The sequence below is a fragment of the Astyanax mexicanus genome, chromosome 1 (assembly GCF_023375975.1).
Source record: "Astyanax mexicanus isolate ESR-SI-001 chromosome 1, AstMex3_surface, whole genome shotgun sequence".
Taxonomy (NCBI): Eukaryota; Metazoa; Chordata; class Actinopteri; order Characiformes; family Acestrorhamphidae; genus Astyanax; species Astyanax mexicanus.
The window spans coordinates 4,681,829-4,694,433 of NC_064408.1; the positions used below are offsets into that span (position 1 = coordinate 4,681,829).

At 37.4% G+C, this 12,605-nt stretch overlaps 1 protein-coding gene across 2 annotated transcripts in view; it reads left to right on the forward strand.

Moving 5' to 3' along the window:
* Window positions 1–2,789: 2,789 nt before the first annotated feature.
* The window catches only part of brinp1 (bone morphogenetic protein/retinoic acid inducible neural-specific 1), a 396,883-nt gene continuing 387,067 nt past the window's right edge, over window positions 2,790–12,605 (forward strand). For both annotated transcript variants that reach the window (XM_049465879.1, XM_049465880.1), the window contains exon 1: window positions 2,790–3,250. The gene's annotated coding sequence lies outside the window, so the exon portion shown is untranslated. The remainder of the gene's footprint in view (window positions 3,251–12,605) is intronic.

Below are 12,605 nucleotides of genomic sequence, written 5' to 3' on the forward strand. Positions count from 1 at the left end.
GACGAGCCTAAAAGGACAGTGATCTGAATTCAGCACCACGGACAGCGTCTCGTCCTCTCCTGCGCTTCGTTTCAGTCGCCTCTGCTCTTCCTGAGTCCTGCGTGAGCCGGGATTACGTCCTGAAGCTCAGTGAAGTGTCTGACGGAAGCCGTCTCAAGGCCGGCGCTTCAGAGCCGCTGCTTTTATACAGATACAGCTTTACAGAAACGCTCATCAGCGCAGGATCAGCCGGAACCCATTCAGAACACTGGAGCCGGAGATGTTGCTGGGGAACAGAAAAGCATTCAGGACCTCCAGATTCATTATTCCTGACCCAGAGTTCAATGAAGACGAGCAGCAGAGTCGTGTACAGAGCTTTAAAAAAGATTTAAAACGCTCAACGTTAAACCTGCACCAATTTATTTTATTAAACTGTAAGCTTGTATAAGTTTAATTTACTTTAAAAAAAATATATATAGCAAACTGGTTGCCTTAAAAAAAGTTCAGTAATTGGGGATAAAAGAACTTGAGTTAACATTAATTAAAATATCAAATTAATACAATTAAAGGGGATTTTTTTTTACATTTTTGTTATATCAATTTATTTGCCCAAAAAATCTATTTAGTATCTTGTGTTCAAAAAAATATAAATATGTTGATCTTACTTTTCTTTTGAATTCCATTTTAATGAAATATGTATTTGATAAATAGTCACACTAAAAGCCAGGAAAACATGCATTTAGAAGCCAGACAGTTAATCATAATTTTTTTTTTCATTTAAATAAAAATTTTCCAATTTTTTAAAATTCTAATTCAAATAAAAATCATTTGTTAATTTTTAATTGTATTTTTTATGAAACTATGAAACTTTTATCTTCCTACTTTTTTTCGTACGTATCCTACTTTCATATATATCCCTCTCCTCAAACCTCAATCAATCTTTTTCTCTCTTTCACTCTTTTTTTCCTTCCTTCCATTTCTGTCATAGTTTCTCTAGTCCAACTCTTTATTGCTTTTTTACTTTATCACTCCTTTATCTTTTCTTCTCTCTCTCTTTGTTCCTTTCTATTTTTAGAGTGTACTCTTATTCTTTATTCTTTTGTCTTTTTATCTCCTGACTCATCTCTCTCTTATTATCTCTTTTAATTTATCCCTCTCTTTTTTTGCTTATCTCTAAGTCTCTCTCTCTCTCTCTCTCTCTCTCTCTCTACCACTCTGTATTACTTCTTCATATTCATCACTCACTTCATCTTTTCTTCTTTCTCTTTTCAGTTCACTCTCTCGTTTTCTATTCCTCTATTTTTACCATCCTTCACGCTTTACTTCTTCTTCATCTTCAACAGTCTTTTATATTTTTATCTCCTGCCTCCTCTCTCTTTATTTCTCTTTCAATTAATCTCTATCTCACTCTCTCTTTCTATTCATCTTTCTTTAGCACTGTTTATTTATTCTTTTCTTTCTTAATTCATTTCTTTTCTGCTTCCTTTCTCTCTCTTTTTATATATTTTTTATCTCCTGTCTGTCTCCCTCTCACTTTCAATTCATCTCTCTGTCTTTGTTTATCTCTTTCAGTTCATCCCTATCTCTCTTTCTCTCTATCTCTCACACACTCCCTCTCACACTGTATGTATATATATCTCTTTCTCTCTCTTTTCTTTTCTTTCTCTCTGTCACCCCCTATCTCTCTTTATCTCTTTTAATTTGTCTCTCTCATTCTGTTTATCTGTTTCAAGTCATCACTCTCTTTTTCTTCCTTTCTTTCTCTTTCTCTCTTTCTTTATCACTTTTAAGTCATCTCTCTCTCTCTCTCTGTATTCCTTCCTTACCTTCATCACTCCATTATCTTTTCTTCTTTTTCTTTTTAGTCCATTTTACCACTCTATTTTATATATATATATATATATGTATATATTCAATTAATTTATCTCTATGACTTTGTTTCTCTTTCAAGTCATCCCTCTCTCTCTCTCTATCTCACACACTCCCTCTCTCACTCTTTCTCTCACGCTCTTTTTCTCTGTATCTTTTCTCTTTGTTTATCTCTTTCAAGTCATCCCTCTCTTTCTTTTTCTCTCTCTCCCCCTCTCTCTTTTTATCTCTTTCAAGTTGTCCCTCTCTCTCTCTTTCTCTCTCTTTTTTTTCTTTCTTTTTCTCTCTGTCTCCCCTATCTCTCTTTATCTCTTTCAATGTGTCTCTCTCTCTCTCTGTTTATCTCTTTCAACTCATAACTCTCTTTTGCTTCCTTTCTTTCTCTTTCTCTTTCTCTCTCTGTATTCCTTCCTTACCTTCATCACTCCATTATCTTTTCTTCTTTTTCTTTTTAGTCCATTCTACCACTCTATTTTATATTTTTTTATCTCCTGCCCCCCTTTCTCTCTTTATCTCTTTCAATTCATTTCTCTCTATGTCTTTGTTTATCTCTTTCATGTCATCTTCGTTCCTCCCTTTTTCCCATCTTTTCTTCTTTTTTTTTCACACTGTTTAATATGTTTTAGCTACTGCTCTCTCCCTCCCTTTATCTCTCTTTTTCTCTTTATCTCTTTCAATTCATCCTTCTCCCTCTTTCTCTCTCTTTTTCCCTCTCTCTCTCTCTGTTTCTCTCGCGCTCTTTTTCTCTGTATGTATCTCTCTCTCTCACTCATCCCTCCCTTCCTTCCTCCTTCATCCCATCACCATCACCACCACCCTCCCCAATCCCTAAACCGCATTCTCGGCACCTCCCTCTCTCTCTCTCTCTCTCTCTCTCTCAGCTCTCGCGCGCTCCTCTCTCTCTCTCTCTCTCTCTCTCTCTCTCAGCCTCAGCTCTCGCGCGCGCTCTAACCCTCCCGTGTGCGCTCGTGTTCTCTCTCTCTCAGCTCTCGCGCGCTCCTCTCTCTCTTTCTCTCTCTCTCTCTCTCTCTCTCTGAACTACAGTGTGTCTATCGGTGGGGAGGTAGAGAGTGCGCGCGCGCTGTGCCGTGCAGTCTGCTGTGTGTTTTTCCCGGGCTTGGATATCTCTCTTCCTTTCTTCTTTTCTCTCTTTCTCTCACGTGCATCCCTCCGTCCATCCCTCCGCCGTCGTCGTTTTCTTCTCGTGCAGCTCCTGCGCTTTTTCTCTCTCTCTCTCCTGCTCGATGCTGCCCATCTCCTCTCGCGCTCGAGCATGAGCTGGGCTGCCCGTGCTTCTGCAGTCCAGCAGCCGCGCGAGCCCTGGATGCGCCTCCTCTCGGCCACCAACGCAGCACAGCAGCGGGCAGCGCGTGCCCAGCCCACGGGAGGGAACCGGTTTTAGGTGAGTTCTGGGTTTGTTTGCTCGGTTGTTTGCTGGGTTTTGGGTGCAGAAAGAGCTTTTTCTAAGGCGCGTGCGGCTCTACTGGATTTACTCCGGGGTTTGGTGCTGAAGCTGATGATGCTGGTCCTGATGTTGCTGATGCTGATGCGTCCGGTGTGCACCTTCAGTGCACTGTTCTTGTGTGTCCCAGGCTGGGGGTCTAGCGCGTGCTGATGTATAAATATATACATCCACTTATTAAACTGGCAAAATAATACCCAATTTACAAATGCATCGCAAATAATGCAAAATAGCATCATGCAAAAAAAGAAGAAGAAAAGCATCATTTTTTAGATCGTTTCTGAGATGCATGGACTTTTTTCCATAGTTAATAATATGCACATTTTGCTTGAAGAAATGTAGCATATATCTCGCTAAACAGTGCAAATTTTGCATAATTTTGAGTCAATTCTTTAGAAGCATGCAATTTATTTCACAGTGAGACCTTTATTGGCACAATTGCTTAGCTTGCAAAATAAAGCTCATTTTGTGTCATTTTAAAGCTAATTCTCCAAATGCATGGATTCTTTTTTACAGTAGGATCTTTATAGTCCATAAGCAATGTTAATATGTACCTATAGCTCGAACATCGTGTTCATAGCTTGCAAAATAAAGCTCATTTTGTGTAATGTTTGAGCTATATCTTTAGATGCATGCACTTTTTAAACAGTAAGACCTTCACACCCCATAGCCGAGGTTAATAGACACAATTGGCTTGAAGAAAAGGTACATAGCTTGCAAAATAAGCCTAATTTTAAGTCATTTTTTAAATGATAATTATTCAGTTGCACCTTTACAGTCCATAAGCAACATTAAAATGCACCTATAGCTCGAAGAACATGTTCGTGTTTTGCAAAAAAGACAAATTTTGTGTCATTTTTGACTTAATTCTTTAGAACCATAGACTTCTTTTTACAGTAGGATCTATATAGCCAGTAAGCAATGTTAATATGTACCTATAGCTTGAATAAAGTGTTCATTTCTTGCTGAATAAATAACAATTTGTGTCATTTTTTAAGCTAATTATTCAGATGCATTGACTTTTCGAACCGTAAGACCTTCACAGTCCATGAGCAACATTAAAATGCACCCATAGCTCGAAGAACGTGTTCATATCTTGCAAAAAAGACAATTTTTGAGTCATTTTTGACTTAATTCTTTAGAAGCATAGACTTCTTTTTACTGTAGGATCTATATAGTCTTTAATCAACGTTAATAAGCACATTTGGCTTAAAGATCATGCCCATATCTTGCAAAATAATGGATATTCTGGTTAAATCTCAAGCTACTTTGTATTATAAATCACATTTTCTTCTTATGAGCTTCTTTATAGTCTATAATTAACGTAGATATGATTGTCCGGAGGCTTGAAACCACTTCTGTGCAGTCACAGCACCGTCAGCTCTTGCACAGTACAGCACATTTCCCAGGCTTCAGAATGAGCTATTTCTTCCGAGACATGGAGTTAGTCAATAGCAGGAGCTTCATAGCCCGTAAGCAATGATAATGTGCCAATTTGTGTTGAGGAATGTGCCCATTTCTTGCAATAAAAAGCAGATTTTGTATCATTTTTGAGCTAATTCTTTAGATTCATGGGCTTATTTCACAGTCTGTGTTCATGGCGGTGTTTAAGCACACCTTTACGCTGAAAAATAAGCCGATTTCTTGTAAAATAAACCATATTTAGCTGATTTGTGGTCCATAGTCAATGGAAATATGCACTATATGCACTATTTTGCCGGCTTAAACCACTTTTTTGTCTAAAGATTGCATAATAAAGCACATGTTGGTTGAGCTAGTAATTTTTTAGCTAATATTTCACATGCATTGACTCTTTTTAATGCTTTAACCTTCAAATTCTGTCATAGGCCAGTGTTTAGATGGGGAAATAAGGGAAATAATGCAAAATTACAACTTAAAATGTGCTATTTTTTTCAAATGCATGCATCTTTTTGATGCTACGTGCTTGATTTTATATTAGTACCAGTTTATATTACTTTTAGAAGGTTTTAAACAGTTTTTGCCAAAAAAACAAAGCACTCTTTTGATGATTATTCTCATGCATATGGCTTTTTTTTAAATGCTATAACCTTCGTAATCTGTAATCAATACAATTGCACACCTTTAGACTCAAGTGCATGCTCATATATTGCAAAATAAAGCACATTCTGACTCATAAATGAGCTATTTTGTAATTAAATGCAGACATATCCATAAATATGTCATATTATCACCCTATAAAAGTCCATAATCAATGTGAATATGCCCTTTTAGCCGGCATTTTCCATTGTACAGAGGCTTAAATCCCCTTCTGTGCAGCCACAGCACCTTCAGCTTGCACAGTAAAGCACATTTTGGCTCCTGAATTAGCTATTTTTTCACATGCATGGACATTTTTCACAGTAGGACCAACATAGTCCATAGCCAATGCCAAAACACACCTTTGGCTTGAAGAACAAGGACATAGCTAGCACATTAAAGCACATTGTGACTTATAATGACTCGTTTATATGAACTATTTTGCATTAAAATGCTGAGATATTTCTTTGTTTCATCGTTAAAATCCATAACCAATGTACATACATGCTTTTAGCTTCAAGGGCATGCATATATCTTTATATCTTACAGAATAATGCCATTTTTTGACTTATAAAGTTGCAGTTTGTTAGTTTAACCCTTTTATAGTCACTAGGAAGTGTAAAATAAAGCATTTCCTGCCTTCTGAATAAGCTATTTTGTATTAAAACGCAAAATAATGCTACATTGCATCTGTATTCGTGCATTTAAAACTTTTCTGGGTTTAAAAATGTGTCTTTAATGCTGAATAATGCATAATTACAGTCTAATTTCGTTAAATGCACTGAGTAACGTTGGTGCAGCATGGTTGTTTTTTAATTTGCAATAATCTCCAGTAGTTTTAACACTAAAAGCAAGTGTAAATATGTCCTTTTATCTTTTTTGAACTACCAAGATTATTTTAGTTTTAAATGCATGCAGCCACCACTTTCATTTAGTTTTGTGCAGCAGGCCAGTGTTTAGATTGGACATCTAAAGAAGGGAAATAATAAAATAAAATTATGACCTAAAATTAGCTTTTTTTTTCAAATGCATGCATCTTTTTGGTGCAACGTGCTTGATTTTATATTAGCACTAGTTTTAGTAGGTTTTAAGCAGTTTATGATGGAAAATAAGCAAAAACAATGCACTCTTTTGATGATTATTCACATGCATATGGCTGATTATGTGCAGGTGCTTTCATCACAAAGCCTTCAAAGTGGATTGCATGCACATTTGCTAGTTTGCTTGCATAACCACTGGTAATATGCAGCTTTAGGTTTTAAATGCATGCCTAAATCCTGCCGAAAAATGCATTTTTTTGTAGATGCATGGACTTTTTTTCATAGAAGGACAGTCATAGCATTAATATACGCCTTTGGTTTGACATGCATGCTTATATCTTGCAGAATAATGCAGATTTTGGCTCATTTTTAGGTTTTAAGTGTAGATGCATGGATTTTATTTCATAGAAGGACAGTCATAGCATTAATACAAACCTTCGTCTTAACATGCAAGCCTATATCTTGCAAAATAATGCAGATTTTGGTCATTTCTGAGCTCATTTTTGTAGATGCATTGACTTTTTTCACTGTATGACCATCACAGTGTTAATATACATATATAGTTATCTTGCACCAATGCACCAATATGTTGCAAAATATTGCATGTTTTGGAAATGTTTTGTTGTGCTAATTCTTGAGATGCATGGACTACTTTCATAAAATGACCATAATAGAGTGCTATTGTGCATTATTTGGCTTGACAGACATGCATAATTAATGTACATGTGTTAAGAACATGCTCACTTCTTGCAAAATAATGCAGATCATTTTAGATGAATGGACTTCCAGTCTTATGGACTTATATTTCTTATAGTAGGACCTATTTCTTGCAAAATACAAAACATTTTCCCTCATTTTGGACGTTATGTTTTTTAAACGCATGGACTTTCTTCACAGTACGACCTTCGCCGTGTTAAAGAACATGCCTGTATCATGCAAAATACTCAAAATAATTCCTATTTTCACTTATAAACAAGCTATTATGAGCTTATGAGTTTTTCAGAGCTTTTTTTGCAGATTTATTGCAAAACTAATGCATGCACCTAATCAAAAATGGTGATCAAAAGCTATGTAAAGGTTCTGAACATGAGTATGGTCGTGAAAAACATGTGCAAATGCAGACAGAGCTGCAAATAACAGGATCGCAACCCCACTGCCGGTGTGCTCGCCTGCTGAAGGATGCACCGGATGTACTGGAGGCGACCTGCAGGGGGAGCTGGTGCACTTTTCCCTCAGATTGCACTTTGAAGGCTGCTGTAATTGAGCGCTGGTGATGGACGCGAGCCGCTGAGTGTGTGGGTTCTGCACAAGTGTCCAAGGCTGCTGTTCTATAGGATAAAGCATCTTCTGTAGGATGGGATTAGAGCCTGGCCAGAAGTTCTTGGACAGTTTCTGGTCCAGTTGAGGTCACGGATGTTAAAAGGAAGCTTTAATGGTCACAACAACCATGTTAAAGCTGTAAAAACAACGTTTACTTTACACTTCTGTGCTTCTGGGCTTTATACTGGATGTTGGAACAAACATTGCTGTGAGGATTTGATTGCATTCACCAACACAAAAGGTTATAAAAGACTATTAAATGGAGCTCCATCACTCTAAAGAACTTTATAGGTTGTAAGGACTGTGAAGGACCTGCTCACCCAGGGAGTTTGGAAGAAAATATCTGGTTTTGATGTTGTATGATTAGTTTTGGGACTTCAACTAAAGCTTTGACTTCTTGATAGCAATGTTTTGGAACATTGATTTGATTGTATTCATCCACATGATAGTAGTTGTGAGGTCTGGAAGGTATTGGATGGAGTTCCATCACTTCATCACTACAACTTCATAGGGAGTTAGTCAACAAATCCACTACAAAAGCCACTTTTACTCTATGATTCTGTGTTTTTAGGATTTATGCTGGATGTTGGAACATTGCCGTGAGGATTTGATTGTATTCACCAACACAAAAGGCTGAGTATTGGATGGAGCTCCATCACTCCAGAGAACTTCATAGGCTGTGAAGTCTGTGAAGAACCTGCTCGCCCAGGGAGTTAAAAGGTGTTGGATGGAGCTCCATCACTGCAGAGAACTTCATTGTGAGCTGGTCAACAATCCATTACAAAAGCAGCCTTTACTCTATGCTTCTGTGCTTCTAAGGTTTAGGATAGATGTTGAAACATTGCTGTGAGGATTTGATTGCATTTACCAACACAAAAGGTTGAGTACTGAATGAAGCTCCATCATTTTAAAGAACTCTATAGGCTTTAAAATACTGTGAAGAACCTGTCTTGGAACATTGATTTGATTGCATTCAGCCACATGATCGTATTTGTGAGGTCTGCTACTGGTGTTGGATGGGAAGCTTTGCTAATCGATTGGTCTGGAAGGTGTTGGATGGAGCTCCATTACTCTAAAGAACTTTACAAGGAGTTAGTCCACAACCCCCGATACAAAAGCAGCCTTTACACTACTCTACTGGGCTTCTTAGATTTAGGATAGATGTTGGAACATTGCTGTGAGGATTTGATTGCATTCACCAACACAAAAGGTTGAGTATTGGATGGAGCTCCATCACCCTAGAGAACTCTATAGGCTGTAAGGACTTTGAAGAACATTGGAACATTGATTTGATTGCATTCAGCCACATTATCGTATTTGTGAGATCTACTAGTGATGTTGGATGATCAGCTTTGCTAATCGATTGGTCTGGAAGGTGTTGGATGGAGCTCCATTACTCTAAAGAACTTCATGTGATATAAAGACTGTGAAAAACCTGCTCACCCGCTTGGGAATAAGAACATTATTAGGGACTTTGACACTTGGGCACTTCTACGGTTCATGCTGGGTTTTTGGAACATAAGATTTTATAGTCAATAGGAAGTGTAAAATAAAGCATTTCCTGCCTTCTGAATAAGCAATTTTGTATTAAAACGCAAAATAATGCTACATTGCATCTGTATTCGTGCATTTAAAACTTTTCTAGGTTTAAAAATGTGTCTTTAATGCTGATTAATGCTAAATTATAGTCTAATTTTGTTGAATGCATTGAGTAACTTTGGTGCAGCATGGTTGGTTTTTAATTAGCATACATCTACAGTATTTAGTTTTAACACTAAAATAAAGTGTAAATATGTTCTTTTTATTTTTTTGAACTACCAAGATTATTTCAGTTTTAAATGCATGCAGCCACCACTTTCTTGCAGTTTTGTGCAGCAGGCCAGTGTTTAGATTGGACTTCTAAAGAAGGGAAATAATGCAAAATTAGGACTTAAAATTCGATACTTTTTTCAACTTTTTTACTTTTTTTTGATGCAACATGCTTGATTCTATATTAGCACCAGATCTGGTTTTGATGATGTGTGATTGGTTTTGGGACTTTAACAAAGCTTTGACTCCTCCCTGAGCTTCTAGGTTTCATGAGAGCAATGTATTGGTGCATTGATTTGATTGCATTCAGCCACATGATAGTATTTGTGAGGTCTGGAAATTGTTGAATGGAGCTCCACCACTCTAGAGAATTTAATAGTGGGTTAGTCAACAAATCTGTTGTAAAAGCAGCCTTTACTGTACACTTCTGTGCTTCTGGGCTTTATGCTGGATGTTGGTGTAATTAAATTGCTGTAAGGATTTGATTGCATCCACCAACACAAAAGGTTGAGTATTGGATGGAGCTCCATCTCTCTAGAGAACTTTATAAGTGGTAAAGACTGTGAAGGACCTGCTCGCCCAGGGAGTTTGGAACAAAAGGTCTGGTTTTGATGTTGTATGAATAGTTCTGAGCTTCGGGGCTTTATGCTGGATGTTGGAACAAACATTGCTGTGAGGATTTGATTGCATTCACCAACACAAAAGGTTGAGTATTGGATGGAGCTCCATCACTCTAGAGAACTTTATAGGCTGTAAAAATATTAAAACATTGATTTGATTGCATTCAGGCACATGATTGTATTCGTGAGGTCTACTACTGATGTTGGACGATAAGCGATAAATGATATTGTTGGCATTTTTAGACCACTAATTTGCCACTATTTAAATAACTATCATAACAAAGACAAAAAGAGACAAAAAAACGTTCCATTCCTGTTCACACACCTAATTTTGGAACCTGAAAAGTTCCCTGCTTGAACCAAAGTAGGTTAAAGTAGGTTCTTCAGTGTATATAAACACATTATGAAGTGCCGAGGCAGGAGAACCATGGGTCTGCCCTGCACCATGACATGCAGCCCCAGTCTGTCCCAGCTGGCACGCGTTGAACCTGAATAAAGACCCTGAACAACCTGAACCTAAGGCTCTAGTTAAGCTACTTGCGGTCGCTCTGGGCCGTTACTATGTTTCTTTAAGTTAGTTTTGGGTGTTGATGGAGGGCGTTTTTCCTAATAAAGGTATGTTTTGAGTGAATTCGCTTCCTGAATCTCCCACAGTCACAATATATGTACGTGCATTTTGTAAGTGCAAACACAATAGACGATATCACGTTATTAAAATTGAATGATAAGTCGATAATGTGTGTTGGATGGAGCTCCATCACTCCAGAGAACTTCATAGGGAGTTAGTCAACAAATCCATTACAAAACCAGCCTTTACTTTACACTTCTGTGTTTCTGGGCTTTTTAGCTGGAGGTTAAAACATTGCTGTGAGGATTTGATTGCATTCAGCCACGTGATATCCTACTACTTATGTTGGATGATAACCTTTGCTAATCAATTCTTTTGGAAGGTGTTAAATGGAGCTCCATTACTCTAGAGAATTTCATAGGGAGTTAGTCAGCAAATCCATTACAAAAGCAGCCTTTACTCGACTCTTCTGTGTTTCTAAGGTTTAGGATAGATGTTGGAACATTGCTGGGAGGATTTGATTGCATTTACCAACACAGAAGGTTGAGTGTTGGATGGAGCTCCATCACTCCAGATAACTTTATAAGCGATAAAGACTGTGAAGAACCTGTTGCCCAGGGAGTTTGACAGTTGGGCACTTCTAGGGTTAATGCTGTATTTTTTATTTTTTTTTGGAACATAATGTCTGGGTTTTGATGTTATTAGGGCTGAAACTAAAAAAAGCAAACACTACAGCGGAAAAATATAAATGTAATCCACAAGATGCATTGCTTTTTCTCAATAACATGCAGAATATATGCCAAAATGAAATGCAAAACCACTATTACATTACATTTCAATGCACTTCATCTTTTTATTGAAGAACAATCCACAAGTATTTACATTTTGTTCAAAACCAAATGCTGAATTTGTGTCAGAATTGCAGCCACCTCAACTGCACAGGATTACAGTTCATCTAGGAGCACTGCGGAATTTGTCCCACTATTGAAATTGTGGTGCGGGGCTTAGAAACCAGTCAGAAGCACGATTCTGACACGAATTTAGCGTTTGGTTACTGTGAAGATTTGATTGCATTTAGCCACACAGTAGCTTTATAGTGGTAAATTCTGATTTTTTTTCAGCATTTGATTGCATACAGCCATTCAAGAGCTTGAATGAGGTCTGTTTTTAATTTTAATATATACTCCAATCCAGCTAAGATCAAGGACATAAAGAGTGGAATTTATTTATCACTGTTACAACTGTAGGAAAAGCTTTTACTCTACACTTTGCACTTCTAAGGTTTATGATAGATGTTGGGAAATTGCTGTGAGGATTGGTTGCATTCAGACACAAAAGGATTTTGGCTTAATACATTTCGAACCACTCTAGGTGGAGTATCAAAGGCTTAAAACAGATTTTTAATTCTTCTCAACAACCCTTGTTATGACTTCTGCATGTTTATGGTTTATGCTAGATGTTTGAACATTGCTGTGAGAATTTGATTGCATTCAACCACACAATAGCTTCTCTAAGGAAGTCCATTCAGCACCACTGTGAGGTCAATGACATAAGTAGGGAGTTTTAATGTTCTCAACAACCCTGTTATGGCTGTAGGAAGAACCTACACTCTACTGTTCTGTGTATCTATGGTTTATACTAGATGTTGGAACATTGCTGTGGGAATTTGATTGTATTCCATCACAGAGTTGCATGGGCAAAGCCTAGTTTTAATGATGGTGAACGTTTGCTGGCTCAACTGAAATCAAGGATGTTAATATGGAGCTTTAATATTCTCAACAACCCTAGAAAAAGCAATAACCTGACTCTTATGCACTTCTAGGGCTGTATGTTTGAACATTGTTGTGAATAATTGATTGTATTCAGCCACATAGGAGCTT